Raw genomic sequence first — 17807 nt, forward strand, 5'->3', positions numbered from 1 at the left:
AGCAAACTCGTACCCGCATCATGGATTCCCGGGCAACACGGCGATTCTCTTTAGGAGTATTGTCTTTGGCCCGCACCCGGTCGAGATCAATGTCCTTCAGGTCACTAAGCAAGGACCGCACGAACTTCTCATCAGCAACCCCGTACTCACTCAGCAGCTGCTTGATGGGCTTCTTGGAGATTACCGGAAGGGCAGGAGACAACAGGGAAAGCGAAGGCGACGACTCAGGTACCGGGTGATCCTTCTTCTGCCTCTTAGCACCGGATCCCTTAACGTCCCGGCCGGTATATGTCACCTCATGCTTCTCGCTTCGGTGCCGGTGCTTGTGAGATCTCTTCTTCTCACCCGGAAGCAAGGCCTCATCACTCCCGGTGGAGCGGGAAGAAATAGATACGGAGGCCGGTGCTTTTTCCTTTCCGGTATCAGCAATGGTAATGACGTCAGCAACCGACGGCTGCACGACTTGGGCCGCGGGAGCTTCAGGATCAGGTTCCCCATACCCCGCATCTGTAAGCTCCAGTAGGGTCTCTTCAACGGACCGACCCGTAGTTTTCGACCCTAGGTCGACTTCAATATGAAGGGCGTCTTCTCCCTGCCCCATCAGCATATCCATCAGCTGATTATCATCCATCTTGTCCTCCTCTTTGCCTTTCCGGGGTTTCCTCTTCGGTGCTTTCACTGCAATCAGTTCGAAGTTAGTCAAGGAAAAAGGATAGGGTGACATACAAAAAAAAAAACAAAAAAAAAACTTTCAGCCTCACCGGGAAGCCATCCTAGTCCTAGCCTATAAAGTATAGAGTGCCGGATGAATCTATATGAGCTCCTCTCCTTCTCATTCCAAACGGCATATACCCGGGCTATCCTCTTCCTTTCTATCTCAGACAAACTGTAGGCCTGGTCCCCGATGGCTTGGAAGGTACCGGTCAGCTGCCACTTCTTATTTTTGATTTGCCACCGGCCCCCGGCTAGAAATACTTTGTTCCTCCACCTTTTGCTCATCGAGGAAGGCATATCGGTAACTAGTGGTTCGTAGTCCCTAGCAGCAAATGTCACCGTACCCGCACAGGACAGCTTCCTCGAGTACAGGACCCTGTGCACCGCGCGGAATTCATTTACGGAAGGCCACCCTTGTTGGCACAAGTCCCACATGGCCAACATACTGTATATTTGACGAATAGCATTCGGGGTCAACTGCCCCGGTGACAGGTTCAGCATCCGCAGCAGATACTGTAGGCACCGGGGCAGAGGTAGCGATAATCCTTGGTGGAACTGGTTCTCGTGCAGCGCCACCCACCCCGGGGCAGGATTTGCGGCCATCTCTCCATCCTTGAGAGGCCTAAGCTCCACTGTATCCGGTATTCCCCACTTCAGTCGCATGGCGATGATCTCCATCATCGTCATACTTCTCCGGGGTTCGTCGCATACGGTCCCGTCCGCAAGTGTATACCTAGGCTTCGGTATGCCCTCGGGAATTGCTACTGTGACTACCGGGGCCTCCGCCGACCCTCCCTCGCTCTCACCCTCGTCGGACTCCCCACTGCTCTCCGAGAACAGCCTAGTCGAGGATCCGGTATTCTCTGCTAATTGACTTACTTGCGCTAAGTACCGATCGATGTCCACTTCAGCTTGCCTGGCAGAGGACTGGTACGACGATCCCGCATCCCCACCCTTGGTTTCTGATTCCATCCTAACTACGATACCGGGGACTTCAAAACTCGATGTATCTGGAATCAGAAGCACAAGGGTTAGCCTAGCCAGATCTAAGACCATGGTGAAGCGCGGATCACTCCCCACTTCAAACAAAAAACCCAGAAAAAACCCAGAAATTCAAGCAAAGTCCATAAACACCCAATCGGCCGTAGCAATCCCTACCCACTTTCACATATTGCTTATTCTGAGAAACCCAGAAACGCAAACAAACAAAAAACCCAGAAACGCAAACAAGCAAAAAAACCCAGAAAAAACCCAGAAACGCAACACAAAAAAAAAACCCAAGAAAAACAGAAAAAAAAACATGCCAAATGGAAACACACAAGAACAACCAAAAACCAAACCACATTCTCTTACCTCTTTTCCTGCAGTCGCTAATCCGGCCAAGGCCTTCTCTGTGATCGCACCTCAAGGCTTTCGTCTTCACTCCTCACAGCAACAGAGGCACACAGAGAGAAGGTAAAAAAAGCAAACTCGCAAATTCTCAGAATTTTGGAAAAAGTGAGAAGGGAAACAGACTGTTTCCCTCTTAAATTCAATCTCCAAAGCATCAGGGCCGTTGAAGACGAAAAGACCTCAACCGCAAGATCACTACACGTGTCCCACGTCTCGAAAACCGTCAGTTGAGGGGACGGGCATTTATTGCACTCTGTCTGCCCCACGTGGCTGACATGCACCGCCTACCCCATTGGGTACCACGACGCTCACATCCTCTACCCGATCGGGTATCAGAGCCAAGTCCTCTCTCTACCCCATCGGGTATCAGAGCCAAGTCCTCTCTACCCCATTGGGTACTGGAGGCTCACATCCTCTACCCCATCGGGTATCAGAGCCAAGTCCTCTCTACCTCATTGGGTACCGGAGACTAACATCCTCTACCCCATCGGGTATCAGAGCCAAGTCCTCTCTACCCCATTGGGTACCGGAGGCTCACATCCTCTACCCCATCATTGGGTATCAGAGACAAGTCCTCTCTCTACCCCATCGGGTATCAGAGCCAAGTCCTCTCTACCCCATTGGGTACCGGAGGCTCACATCCTCTACCCCATTGGGTATCAGAGACAAGTCCTCTCTCTACCCCATCGGGTATCAGAGCCAAGTCCTCTCTACCCCATTGGGTACCGGAGGCTCACATCCTCTACCCCATTGGGTATCAGAGACAAGTCCTCTCTCTACCCCATCGGGTATCAGAGCCAAGTCCTCTCTATCCCATTGGGTACCGGAGGCTCACATCCTCTACCCCATTGGGTATCAGAGACAAGTCCTCTCTCTACCCCATCGGGTACCAGAGGCAAGTCCTCTCTACCCCATTGGGTACCGGAGGCTCACATCCTCTACCCCATCGGGTACCAAGTCCTCGCTACCCCATTGGGTACCGGAGGCTCACCTCCTCTACCCCATCGGGTACCAAGTCCTCTCTACCCCATTGGGTACCGGAGGCTTACATCCTCTACCCCATCGGGTATCAGAGCCAAGTCCTCTCTACCCCATTGGGTACCGGAGGCTCAACCCTCACCCTATCGCAACGTGTAGATTAGCTACCTACAGCGTAACCCGCTCAAGATATCCCTTGAACGGGAACTTGGGGGACTCCCTATAGGCACACTAGTGCCAAACTTCCGAGACAATAATAAGTCCCCACCCAAGAAACATCTTGAACGGGAACTTGGGGGACTTGTACATACTAGGAAAGTCTCAACTAAGTTTGGCACTATCGGCTGGGCCCCATCGGTACTCCCATGTACTACGCCATGGGCCGGGTTCACGACCCACCATGGCGGGGCTCATTTGGGATGCCACCCCGGGCACCCAGGGCCCTGGGCAAGGCCAGCACAGCCCAACTATTTACATAACAGGAGGACTGATATGGCATCAGAAGAGCAACTAGTGTCCCACATCGAGGATGGGGGAGACTTCCTTCACATGCTCGAGTATAAAAGCATTAGCACAACCACCTTTTACGGGTAATAACTCCTTTGTCCACTATTTACTTACTATACATCTATATTAGCTTCTCACTTAGGCATCGGAGAGGTGTAAACCGTCCGGTACGGTTTACCCCTCTAAGCGTGTGTTCTTGGTACAGGATTTAGGAGGTGCATCGGTACCGCAGACGGTATAGCATTCTGTGTGAGGTACCCGGAGAAAGCCACCAGAAACAGCATGATCTAGGACTTTGAATTTGTTTTGTGATTGAGTGTATATGTGATCTATGCTTGATTATATGTGTGCACATAGCCTATGTTAGGTTCGTTCATCATAGTTAGAGAAGCATATAGATTATTTGATTAACTTGCATGCCTTATTTGTGAGCTTTTGAGCCTAATATCTATATTGTATGCATTGTTCATTCACTTATTCTTTCATGTGTGTACAATTTCATGACATTGCGTATCTAGAACTTGCTTGAGACCTCTCGAGGCTACTTTTAGCTTGCGACATGATAGAAAGGATTGAGGCATTAAGACTATATACCACCATGGCCAAAGAAGCATGTGCCCAAAGATATTTACCACTAGATTTCCACTTTGAGCCTATTTATATATTTAGCCTTTTTGTTCATTACCACCACAAATTCCTACCTAGCCTATACACTCATATCCTACCATTCCATGGTAGTTGGTGAAGCGATTCGAGAGAATGACTTATGTTTGAGTGCTTCAAAAGAAACAAAAAGTTAAAAGTGTGAGGTTACAAAAGAATAAGTGTGGGGGTGAGTGTTTTGTATAGAAAAAAAAGTTCTCAAAAAAAAAAAAAAAAGGTTCAAAGGAAAAAAAAAAAAAAAAAAAAAGGTGATCGAAAAAAAAAAAAATTGTTGAAAAGAAAAAAAAATAATAGTAAATAGCTAGTATTATTTTTGCTTATAGTATAGTGTAGTGTGGGTTGTACATTGGGATTAGAGTGAGTGAGTTAGCATTTGAAAGCAAAAGTCATATATATCTCTACAAGAGAGAGTTGCTTCACGAGCTTCTATGGACTTTGTATTTTCTTATCCTTCATTTCTTATAGCCACTTGCCCTTTGCCCCATTACAACCAAATAAAAGACCTCTTAATCTTGAATGTTGTGGGTTACCTAGCGGAGATGAGATCGAAGAGCAAACACATGGCGGCGCGTGTTGTGAAGTTACTTTTGAGTGAAACACATATAGCCCCTAAACACTTGAGCGGTAATATGTAGTGAACCTATGTGAGTTTAGCGGGTTATATCGGGTCTTCTATGTGCCTATTTGATTGTGGTGGATTGATTTGACACATGGTCAACGCATGCATATACTTGAGCATTTCTCATATGTGCTTCTTAATTGCCTTAGAAATTCGTAAGTCCTATGTTGTGCTTTATCAACTTTATGGTCATATACATAATTAGTTCTCCGTGGTTGGAAAGACTAATACCACATTTTCTTTATGTTTGAGCATATGTGTTTGAGTTAATAGATTTTTGACTATTAATTTACATTTAGTTTGCTTGGGGACAAGCAAAGTTCAAGTGTGGGAGTGTGATTATACGCATTTATATGCGTGTAATTATATTTAAAACACTATAAATAAGCAAATCCCCATGTCAATTAATATGTAATTAATCTATTTTTATTTATTTTGTAGAAAATAAGCGGAATTGCGGAAACGAGATAAAATTGTGTGAAATTGGAGTTAATTGAAGTTTTCGACAAAATGACGAAATAGTCAATGCGGGTCAACCGTAGTCAACACTATCAAGGGAGCGGAATCTAATCACATTCGATAATATGTTGTGGAACTGCATTGAGAAGACAGAAGAAAGAAGAGAGAAGAGAGAACAAAATTGAGGAAAAGAAAGAAAAAAAAATTCTGATTTTGCTGACGTCAGCAGCTGACCCTTCCCTCTTCTCACGTGCCCAGTTTTTTCTCTTCCTCTCTTCCTCTTATAGCTTTCTTTTCTTTTTCTCTCTTCCTCTCATAAGCTGACACATCAGCTTAGCTTATCTTTCTTTCTTCTTCCTCTCTCACCAGACCACGTATCTCTCTTCTTCCCCTCTCACCAGACCACATATAATTAACCTCATTTCCTCTCTCCTTCCTCTCTCACGCCCAGACCTCACTATTAATTCCAATTCCCATTTTCCTTCTCCTCCAACACGCCGAACAACCACACACCACCAAACCTCACCACAATTCCTTCCTTCTCCATTTTTCCCTTCTCCTCACCAAAATCCAACCCACCTCACCAAGATTCACACCACCTCACTAAGATTTTCTTCTCCTCACCAAAATCCAACCCACCTCACCAAGATTCATACTTCCTCACTAAGATCCACTTCACCAAAATTCTATCTTCTCATCAATTTCACAATATTCAAAAGGGAAGCACTTCAAGCATAAGGGGATTAATCACCACTTGGGTAAAAGGGAGAAATTATAATTCCAAGGCTTGTTATGTTTGCTTTTTAGCATTTGTAACTTGTCTTGGTTGTTCTCCCTCTTCTATACCTTTTCCTCTTTTATTATATGAAATTGATGGAATTGATGATGTATATATTTATGGGTAGTGAGTAGAAATTTTGTTGGGGGCTAGGGTTGTGTGCCCTAGCCCAAATTTTATGTAAAGGATGTCTATTTTAATGTCATTGATGCAATTTATTTTATTGGATGCTTATATCAATTTTTTTTGGGTTGAAATGCATGTCTAGGAGCCTAGTCAACTCTAGGGTATGTATTTTGAGCATGTCTAGGACGGAATTAGAGGCTTGATCTCCTTTAATTCCGAAGCTAGAACCCTCAATTTGGTATTGTAGGGGTTATAAGCATGGTGATTTACACCCGCCGCGTGATTGCGAGGGTGAATCGCTTAGTGGTCTAATTCTTGAGCTTTATGCCAATTAGAGCGACTTAGAGACCCTTGAACCGGCTCTAGCTCTCTCTAATTGAGTTTGTGTGACCCTTGAAACGGCAATTAATACCGTAATTGAGAATATATGGTCCTTGAGCCTTGAACCGCCTAGGATACGACTACCGCCAAATGAAGAATTTTGCATCTACATTAAATTAGCTTCTGGCACATAGGATTTGGGTGAAGGAACCACCCTAGCACCCAACACTCTTTTGTCTTGAATTTTTTCGCAAACTACTTTAGCATTGCATTTTTCATTTTTAGCAATTTTCTATTTTCGGTTCTTAAATTTAGTTTAAGTCTTCACAATTAAAAATCACAATTTCGGATACTTGTTGCTAGGATAATTTGTATTTGTGCTTAGTTGTCCGTAACTAAGTGGGGGTTCCCTATTCCCTTGGGTACGATACTTGGAGCTTAATTTATTTGCCCTAAACTTGATGACCGTGTTGTATTACGCGTGAGGCGCTAGCATAGGCACCGAATCAGTAGTAGATGGCATAAGGTCGTTTGTCCTTCCTTTGCCCCAAAACAGCTCCAACTGCATAGTCAGAGGCATCACACATCAACTTAAAGGGCAAAGACCAATCTGGAGGTAACATGATGGGGGCAGACGTCAACAACTCCTTAAGCTTGTCAAAAGCTTCTTGACACTCCTTGTCAAAGTGAAACGTCACATCCTTCTGGAGTAGTTGGCATAAAGGTCTCGAAATCGTCCTTGATAAACCTCCTGTAAAAACCTGCATGGCCAAGGAAAGAACGAATCTCTCTCACAGAAGTGGGAGAGGGTAAGTAACGCACAATATCCACATTGGCTTTATCAACCTCTATTCCCCTAGCAGAGACAATATGTCCTAGAACTATTCCTTGTTTAACCATAAAATGACATTTCTCCCAGTTTAATACAAGGTTAGTTTCCATGCAACGTTTCAAAATGATTTCCAGATTATTAAGACAATCATCAAAATTCTTTCCAAAAACTGAAAAGTCATCCATGAATACCTCTATGATTTTCTCAATATAATCTGAAAAGATACTTACCATACACCTCTGAAAGGTACCTGGAGCGTTGCAAAGGCCAAAGGGCATACGACGATAGGCAAACGTCCCAAAAAGGCACGTGAATGTTGTCTTCTCTTGATCTTCATTGGCAATGGCAATCTGATTGTAGCCTGAGTAGCCATCCAAGAAGCAGTAGTAGTCATGTCCAGCTAGGCGCTCAAGCATCTGATCAATGAATGGAAGAGGAAAGTGATCTTTCCTTGTTGTTGCGTTGAGCCTCCTGTAATCAATGCAAACTCTGTGGCCTGTGACTGTCCTTTGGGGCACCAGTTCGTTCTCAGCATTCTTCACCACAGTTACCCCAGATTTCTTGGGCACAACTTGAACTGGGGACACCCATTTGGAGTCTGAAATGGGGTAGATCACCCCACAATCTAGGAGTTTGATAACCTCCTTCTTCACAACTTCCATCATTGGAGGGTTGAGACGACGTTGAGCCTCTCTAGTGGGTTTAGACCCCTCCTCTAGAAGTATCCTATGGACGCAAGTTGTAGGGCTAATTCCCTTGATGTCCGCCAATGTCCATCTTATGGCGGTCTTGTGTTGCTTTAGCATTTTCACCAACTTCTCTTCTTGTGGAGTCGTAAGTGCAGAGGACACAATCACTGGTAAGGTCTCCTTGTCCCCTAACTAGACATACTTCAAGTGGTCTGGAAGAGGTTTTAGCTCAAGTTCTGGGGCCTGGACCACTGAAGGTAAAGTCTTGTTAGTAGATAACTGAATGGACAAAGGAGAGTGAGACTTACCTATACAAGGGGATGCTTCAAGGAAGGAGACGTTTTCAATGATCTTTCCTTCACAAGTGTCCTTCAATTCATCCTCTGAGATAGTGACGCCACCTTTTGTGTACCCTACTCCTTGTTCAAGTGTTGTGGCTAGGGTATCCTCATTCATGACATCAAACATTTTCTGTGCAAGATCATCCAAGATGTCAATAGAGTAACAATCATTAACGTCAAGAGGATACCTCATGGCTTCAAAGATGTTGAAGCCAATAACGTCACCATCAAATTCCATGGTGAGAGAGCCAGCATACACATCTATTTTTGTCCTAGCTGTCCTTAAGAAAGGACGTCCCAAAAGCAATGGAGTGGAACTCACAGGGGAGTCCTCCATTTCCAACACATAAAAATCAGCTGGGAAGATAAGATGGTTAACCTGCACAAGCACATCCTCCAACAAACCTCTAGGGTATGCATTGGATCTGTCAGCTAATTGTATGATAACATTATCAGATTTAAGTTCACCTAGACCTAGGGTCTCATAAACAGAATAGGGCATAACATTAACAGATGCACCTAGGTCTAGCATTGCATTCTTAAATCTGGAATTACCAATAGTGCATGGAATAGTAAAACTTCCAGGATCCTTACACTTTGGAGGAATTTTCCTCTGAATCAAGGCAGAGACATTCTCACTTACCTTTACCACCTCCTTTTCACGGTTTACTCTCCTAGTGGTGCAAAGCTCTTTGAGAAACTTGACATACTTAGGGACTTGCTTGATGGCCTCTAGGAGGGGTAAGTTCACTTGCACCTTCTTGAAAGTTTCCAAGATAGCTTGGTCACTCTCATCCTTCTTAGATTTGGCAAACCTGCGTGGGAAGGGCATGCAAGGAGAAAAAGAGTTAGCAATAACCGAATTTGATAAGTTAGAATTGTTACCTTTATTTTCCGGATTTGCCTTAGGAAATGAGGACGTCCTAGTTTCTTCTACCCTGGACGTTGCAGGGTCCTTCTCAAGTCCCAAATTGGTGAGCTCTTGTTCTTTTGCAATCTCAACACTCGCTTGGGCCTTCTTGTTGCTTGGGTTGATCCACAAATGGTCTTCCACTCCTTGTAGTCACAACTGATGCATTTTCCACATTACCCTTAGGGTTAGGTATGGTGACACTAGGGAGCTTCCCAGTCTCTTGAATCTTGCTTATGAAGTCCACAACTTGGCCCATTTGCTTCTTAAGGTCTGCAATATCCTTAGTATGGGTCTGTTGTCCTTGAATCAAAGCCTGAGTAGAGTTTGTCAAGGCTTGTGTAGAGCTAGTCAAGGCCTCCAACGTTTTATCATAGTGAGAGTTGGAATTCCCTGAGTTCTGTTGAGGAGGAGGCATGTAAGGCCTTGGAAAAGATGATCCTTGAAATGAGGGCCCTTGAGGACGTTGGAAGTTCCCACCAAGAGGGTTCTGAACGTTTTCATTGTTGGTCCACTTGAAGTTGGGATGGTCCCTCCATCCTGGGTTGTAAGTATTTGAGTAAGGGTCATGCCTAGGACGTTGAGGTCCTCCTTGATATCCTCCAATAGCATTTGCAGATTCCCATCCTCCATTTTCATTGAGTTGAGGGCACTGATCTGTAACATGCCCTTGCATAGAGCATATCCCACAAGCTATTGGTGCACCAATTCCCTTAGAAGTGACAACTTGGTTCATAAGGAGAGTGAGCTTATTCAGTTGGTCTTCAATGGCAGTATTCTTGCTCACCTCATGCACCCTACGAATGGGAGGTCCTATACCCTCATATTGTTGAGTGTTTAGGGCACGATTTCCAATAAGTTCCTTCCCAGCCGCAGGTGACTTGTCCACAAAAGCTCCTCCAGCTGCAGCATCAAGCATTTGCCTTTCCAAGGGCAAGAGTCCTTCATAAAAGCAAGTAAGTAAGGTCTCTTCCTTCATCTGATGTTGAGGACATTGTGCAAGTAGGGAATTGAACCTCTCAAAGTAGGCAGCATACGACTCATCATGAGCTTGCTCAATCCCACTTAGCTTCTTCCTGAGTGTGATGACCTTTGAAGCTGGGAAGTATTTTTCCAAGAAGGCCTTCATCATTGTATCCCAAGAAGTAATACGTCCAGCAGGGAGCTCATATAGCCAATCTTTGGCTCTGTCAGCTAAGGAGAAGGGGAATGCCTTCATCTTGAGAATATTTTCATCTGCTCCTTGTGGTTGCATGTTTGCACACACAGCCTGGAATGCTCTAAGATGCTTGTTTGCGTCCTCCATATTAAGCCCATGGAAAATAGGGAGTTGGTGCAATAGTCCACTCTTCAGTTCAAACTCTGCATGTCTTCCTGCAGCAGGTTCAGGGTACACAATACTTGTAGGGAGTCCTCCTTGGACAGATGCTGTGGAGAGTTCCCTAATCGATGCCATTCTCTCTTCCTCGACTTCTTCAGGTGGTGGTGGTGTAGGATTGGACGAAACCACAGGTGAAGGTGATCGTGAAGGAGGAGATGGAGTAGGTGTAGGTGATGTAGACTCCTCAGAAGAATAGACCCTCTTCCCTTGATCGTTAAATGTGTATTCTTTGAATTTCAAAGGGGAAGGTCTTCTGTACTCAAGTATAGGAGGATTTGCCAAGCGAGCGAGGCTTTCTTCAATCTCTTTCTTGCTAGGGAGTTTAGAAGGCTCGGACATTCATGGAGATTCTAAACAACGTTAAGATTTACAAAAGTTAGTAACTTACAAAAGACAAGAAATACAAGTTAATAATTTATACAAAAACGTCACTATTCACAATTCAACAAAAGAAACTTACAAAGTTTGTACAAGTAAGAGAAGTATAAAACAAACCAATTTACAAGTGAAGGTTATGTGCAAGTATTTTATTTTTACATGGAGATGTTATAAACATAGTTAATATCTCAATTGATTCCAAGTTGTAAGTCGAGCCCAATAGAAACCACTACTATTGGTGAGCTACGATATAGGGATAGTCGCCTAGACATAAGTCACTTTCCTTTGTTTCAGAAGGCCAGATAGCCAGATTAAGAGGTAAGTGAGAGGGAGGACTCATTTTGGTGATACTACGGAGGCTACTCCCTCATTGAGGTTTACGCCCCTATTGGCTACTTCCACATTGTGGTTTACGCACAGTCTATAGTATCTCTGAGATCCAATTTGAACCCATCACCCAGGGTCTCAACCTAAGACACCATCTGTATTGCCCCTTACTCAGCTTGGAAATTAACTCATGTGTTAAACTGTTCTCCAAGTGCTAATAAAGGCCGCCCTCAACCTCATAAGACCTTAGAAAGGTACAAATGAAGGGTTAAAGCCAATATTAACAAAAGGGCCCTTGTCTACTCATACGATTTTACATACTCACAACAATTAAGTATTTAACAAAATTCATAACTCCATTTGTATTTTCTTTAAGTATAATTCTTTACAAATATAATTAGACAAGAATATGCACAAAAATTTCACACAAAATACAAAACGTCACTATTCACATCTAATTATCTTTTTTTTTTTTTTTTTCTTTTCTTTCTTCTTTTATTTTACAATTATTCAACACTTAGGTACGGGAACAGGGAATCTCGGAGTGCAAAGGGCTGTAACAGTTACCTTTCCAAGATTATGTTTAATCCAATATACCTTAATGTATCACAACATATTCTTACATTTTCTTTTGTCATAAATATTATTGATATCAAATCTAATTCCAAGCGGTAAATCAAGTGGACGTGCGACCCAAGTATAATCGTCTAGACACTAAGTCCCTCCTACATCCTTTGGGCAACCGTACTGAAATGGCCAAGTAGGGGAGGGCGAACACAAGAGGTATGATCCATTTTGGCATAGGCTACTCCCACATAGTGGTTTACGCCCATTTGTAAGTACTTCTGAATCCAAAACCCGTTATGAACGTTGTCCCCTTCCTAGACACCATCTCACATAGGCTATACTTACTTGGATATAAAAGGTCCTAAGTGTGAAGACAATTCAATGAATGTTAATAAAGGCCGCCCTCAACCTTAAGGGACCTGAACTAGGTACCAATAAGGGGTTTAGGCCAATATTAATAAACACGACACTAGGCCAAAAAAGCTAACAGACAACGGACCAAAATCGTTGTGTGATTTGGACGATCTCCGTTGTGTATCGGAGCGTTGTGTGATGAAAAATCACACAACGGTGCTGCACCGTTGTATGACATAAAAACAGTCAACATATTTTTGTTATAAGTGTTGTGCCTTCCCTCGACAGATGCGAGGCAGAGCTGCTGCGCAGCCATGCTATGCGTGGCAAGTGCATGCTTCAGACAACAAAACTTGTTTTCAAACTGTTGTTGGTTAAGCTCGTCAGACAACATGCCTTTGAATTTTACTGTTGTGTGATTGCTCCTCCCACTTCAGTTTTTAGACTATGACTGTTGTATGATTTAATTTCACACAACTAAATTTTGGTGTGTTATAAGAAGTCTGTTGTGTGAATTGTTGCTTGATTATTATGTAATAATCCGAATTTTGCATAATTAATACTCCATTGTTATCTAAATAATATTATCGATCCATATTAGAAAGAAATCTGAATGCAATTCATCAATTCAAGTACTCCAATCCATACATTAAAGCATCAAATATACCATAAACATAATATTTCTCAATCATTCATACATTAAAACACAAGAACAACATTGAGAACAATATCAATAAAGGCTGAACAGCTACTCTTCCTTGAACCTCTTCTTCACTTCATCCAAGCTTTCAATATCTCATATAAATGACTTTATCTCTCTGTTTTCAAATACCCAGCAAATCAATAATCTCAACTGCAATAGTATTCCAATCAATCTTTGGATACATTGATTCAGTTATTCATCATTTCAATTATATATAATCCAAGCAATGAAAGAAGGCATAAACATGACTGTAGCTGCTGTTCTGCTTTAAACCTGCACAAGAGAGTTCAGTCAGCCCCAGCTTTTGGTACTTTGTATGGTTACGTTCACAAACAAATCAAAAGCATTTTGTGAACTAAATGTTTCCGGGGGAGTTGACAGAGTACCAATTCAAAAAAAGAAAAAAGAAAAGAAAAGCACAACCAGTGCAAAGAAACTAAAAGAAATAAACAGGGGACTCACCCTCGATTTAAAACTCAGAACTATGGCATTTTCTGACACTGCAGCTGCTGTCCTTGTTTGGAGCCTGCAAAGCAAACAAGTTTGTCAAGATTAAATACAACTGGGTAGCAGCCAACTCCAAGATAAAGAGACGGTCTAAAAGAATGACAAGTAAATTTCTTGGGTGCAATGTGTCATGATGCAAATGAAATGCAGAACCAAAAAAGAAGTTGAAAGTCACACCATCTTGAAACTTTAATCAAGTGCATAAAGAAATTTGACACACCATCTGACAAAGGGTGTGTTGAAGTGCAGCATCATCCAAGGCATTTATTGAAAAGCCAATTTAAATTTATTCCAAGAGGATGCAACAAGTTCTGAACCAATTTTGTTGCAAGAAATTTTGAAGAGTTGCCGACATAAGAAAGCAAAAGAAGTAAGATTTTGGTCCGTGGTCTTCCAAGTATGAATGTTTAATTAATCAGAGTTAATCAGCCCACAAGCTTGCAGCAACCTGGGAAGATGTCTCTAGAGTTCATTACAATCTTCGAGATATTAATCATTCATATCTAATCTACCAACTGACATGGAAATCTTCCATGATATTTCCTCAACTTAGAACACATCTGTACATATAAAATGAACACATGTACATATAAAATATGCACATTTCTATAGAAAGGAGAAAAAGTAATTGTTCAACATACCACAAGAAATTGCTTCAGATTTCCTCCACAAGCAATAACATCCTGAATAAGCTCCAGCCCTCTATTAATTTCACCAATTGAGATGGCAACGTTGACGAATAAGTCTCAAACTGAGCATTTGGAATCACCTCCAAACGAATCCCCAAAAATTTGACCAGAGAAATTGAGCAAGCATACCTAGAACCAAAGCAAAACCCACAAGAGTCAAGAAATGATAATTCAGCCATTCAAAGAGCACCCAAACAAAAGTTGCAGCAGTTAAAACACTTGCTGATATCTTTTTGTTCCTCCACAACAACATGTCAACATTTCAATATCAAAAGAGACTTTCCAAAAGAACAAAAAGTATAAAATTAGTGTCCCACACAAAGTCTCTTTTCCTTAAACAAAATGGAGCCCAAGCAACCTCCAGATTAATCATATATATATGTAGATCCAAAGCATACCTTGATTAGCTTCACTTATCTTCTCTCTTTGAGCTGCATAAAAACAAATGCATAGATCAGAGAGTAGTTTAATAGTTTATCTCCCGACGAAAAAGAATGCAACAACAAACACACAACTTCCAGAGACTGCAACATAAAGAATTTGTCTTCATATAATATTCATCATTATAGAACCAAAATATTACAACAGCGGTGAGGTTATATTAACATATAGTGGCCACATTTAATTGTGACTCAGAATACAAGCCCTTCGATCCACTATTTAAAACAGAGAATGTGCCTAGGGACGAAACCAGGTGAAAGAAAAAAAAAAAAAAAAAAGGTTTTTAGTACCCATGTCTCATATTTTTCAATATGGAGAATGTAAAGCCCTTAAGCTCAAATGATGATGGACGGTGCACAAAGTGGATTAGGATAATGAAGGGTTTCATCCCATCCAGTGTAACAAAAAATATACATCAGAGAAAGAAAAGGAAATTGTTTTGATAACTGGGAAAAGATAACTAGAAATTAAAAGTTAAAAACTTTGATATTGTGAATGCAGGTAATTGGTCTTCCAAAAAAAACACAAAAAACAGTCAAAAAGGACATGGAAAGGTCCCTGTTTGTTCAAGACATCAAAACTCTGACACTAACAAAACAAGAAATGATATCCATTCCTTCTGTTGCATTCTTTCTAGACTATAATGACACAACTTTTTATCCAACAAAGGTGGGTCTGAAATTGTAACCTCGGCTGATGAATGAATATAGCTAACAACTTGCACAGCCTTGTTGAAAATTCAAAATTTGAAAAAAGAAAGAAAAAAAGAACAAACAAACAAACAGAAAAAGGTGTTAATCAATGATTTAGCTAGAACTCTTCAATAGAGCCATAATTGAAATAGTGTAATAGACATGCGATGAATATGCCTCTTTCATTTCCATTTGCACTCTAGATTATAGTCTTGCAGCTATAGATAATGAATCCTGCTCCTGCTTAAGTTAGAAGTTACACAAACTCACCAGACGAGGGGGTTCTGAAAAGCTGTAACTTAAACAAGTGGCAGCCAGTTCATCTAAACTCCTTTTGATTCCAATACCACCCTGTACAAACACCATATATTTCAACACCCGAATCAAATAAAGCTACCAAGAAACCAAAAGTACAACAAATTCATCAATTAAGTATCAGTAGCTACCTGAACAGGCAATCCAGGGGGTTTATTGAAGACGACAATAGCTGGATCCTGAAATCAAAATAACATGTGTAAGCAAGATAACTAGCTTAACATCCACACAAGCGACGGATAAGGATAGTAGCTTGGATAATGAAACAAGTACAAAGAAAACCACAAAAATTGAACAATCAAAGACATTTTATGATGTCGATCTGGAAAAAGCAAAGAATAAAAAACGGATTAACTGAGATTAATCTAAGCACCATAGTTCCAACATAACCCAAATTCATGAGACCAAATTAACGAATCTAAGCACCATAGTTTCGACAGAAAACCCAAATTCATGAGACCAAACCAAGCAATCTAAGCACCATAGTTCATAGTTTCAACAGAAACCCAAATTCATGAGACCAAACCAAGCAATCTAAGCACCACAGCAATCTAAGCACCACAGTTTCAATAGAAAACCCAAGTTCGTGAGACGAAACCAAGAACTAAAATTTTCAAAAATCAAATAGAATCGACATGTACCAGCTCAAAAGATCAGAGCTTTAAGCCATTCGAAAGCAAACCCAACTCAAATACACAAGAATTAAACAAAAAAGACTGAAACTTTAGATCAAAACCAGCCACAAAATCAGCATTGGTGGGGAAGAGAAGAGAGAGAGCGAACCTACGATGGTGGCGGTCGGAGAAGTACCTCGAGCCGGCTCAGGTCGGAGAGCGACGAGCTCAGGCCGGACAATGACGAGTTCAGATCGGAGAATGAATTAGTGGTCAGGTCGAAGAAGGAAGTCGAGGCTACTTTGGGTCGGTGAAGGAGCTTGAGGCGGCTCTGGTCGTTGAAGGAGCTCGAGGTCGGGTCCGAGAACGGGCTCAGGTCGTAGAACGAGGTCGGGGAGAGTGAGGTCGGGGAGAGTGAGGTCGGGCAAGATGAAAGAGCTGCGCGAAGTCAAGGTGGGAGTCGTTATAATTAGCTAGGGTTGGAGAGTTTTTTGTCTGAAAAGTACTAAGTGCTGGAGGGAACGAAAATTTGGTCCCCGCGTCTCTAAAATGTTTTAACTTGGTCCCTCCGCGTTTTTTCAAAAGTTTCGAACGAAACTTTACACATCGGCTAATTTGATAACCGATGTTTATAATGACAATAGAAATCGATTATTTGATGAACCGATGTTAGATCCTTTTTTTACATCGCGTGCAATTCCGACCGATTTAATAGTGATGATGTCTAAGGGCATTTTTCTAGTAGTGTGTATAAAGGCACCTCGCATTAATTTTTTTTATTTTTTTTAATTACTCAGACAACATATAGAGTTATATATGTTGTATGAAGTGTAGCAAAGCTGAGGGAACAAAGATGGAAATTTCCCGCCTGTGCAATCAAAATTTCAGTTTTGGCGCTGAGATTAGACATTTCTCAATCACACAACAGAAATAATTCCTTGTGTTGTAGGAACTTGCAAGCATAACAAACCATTGAAGCCAAATTTACTCGTTTTGGGGAGAGAATGAATGCCATTTTGGAGACTTCTCCAAATTTTGCCACTCACTTGCACAACGGCACATTAAAAACCATTGTATGATAATTTGCAAGTACACTCCTACAACACAAGTAACTAAACTGTTGTACAATTTAGTGGCATCTAGGGTACAATTTGGAGCCAAATTTGAGTCCATCTAGGAGGGAAATCCGCCGCATTTTTTTTTTGATTCACACAACAGATTATTCTTGTAACCGTTGTGCAATGACCTTCTAAAAAAAAATTCAGAATTTTAACCACCTTATACAACGTAAGTTTAGTAAACATGTTGTGTGATTCACTTTCCCACATCACACAACGAATTTTTTTTTTTCGTTGTGTAAAAAGTGTTGTATATTAAGGTTATTGGCCTAGTGCGACTTCACCTATTCCTTCTTTAATTTACAACTCACAATTAAACTCGTGTTCAACAATATAAATAACAACCTAATTAATTAAGTAACTAAATTTCGACAATTACAAAAATAATTAAC

At 41.8% G+C, this 17807-nt stretch overlaps 1 long non-coding RNA gene across 1 annotated transcript; it reads right to left on the reverse strand.

Moving 5' to 3' along the window:
- Window positions 1–12981: 12981 nt before the first annotated feature.
- On the reverse strand, window positions 12982–14451 carry LOC133707540 (uncharacterized). The gene is made up of 3 exons (XR_009845160.1): window positions 14188–14451; window positions 13502–13565; window positions 12982–13312 (listed from the first exon to the last, which is right to left on the reverse strand). It is a non-coding gene; the product is annotated as an uncharacterized LOC133707540 (long non-coding RNA).
- Window positions 14452–17807: the final 3356 nt, after the last annotated feature.

This window comes from Rosa rugosa, chromosome 4 (genome assembly GCF_958449725.1).
Source record: "Rosa rugosa chromosome 4, drRosRugo1.1, whole genome shotgun sequence".
NCBI lineage: Eukaryota > Viridiplantae > Streptophyta > Magnoliopsida > Rosales > Rosaceae > Rosa > Rosa rugosa.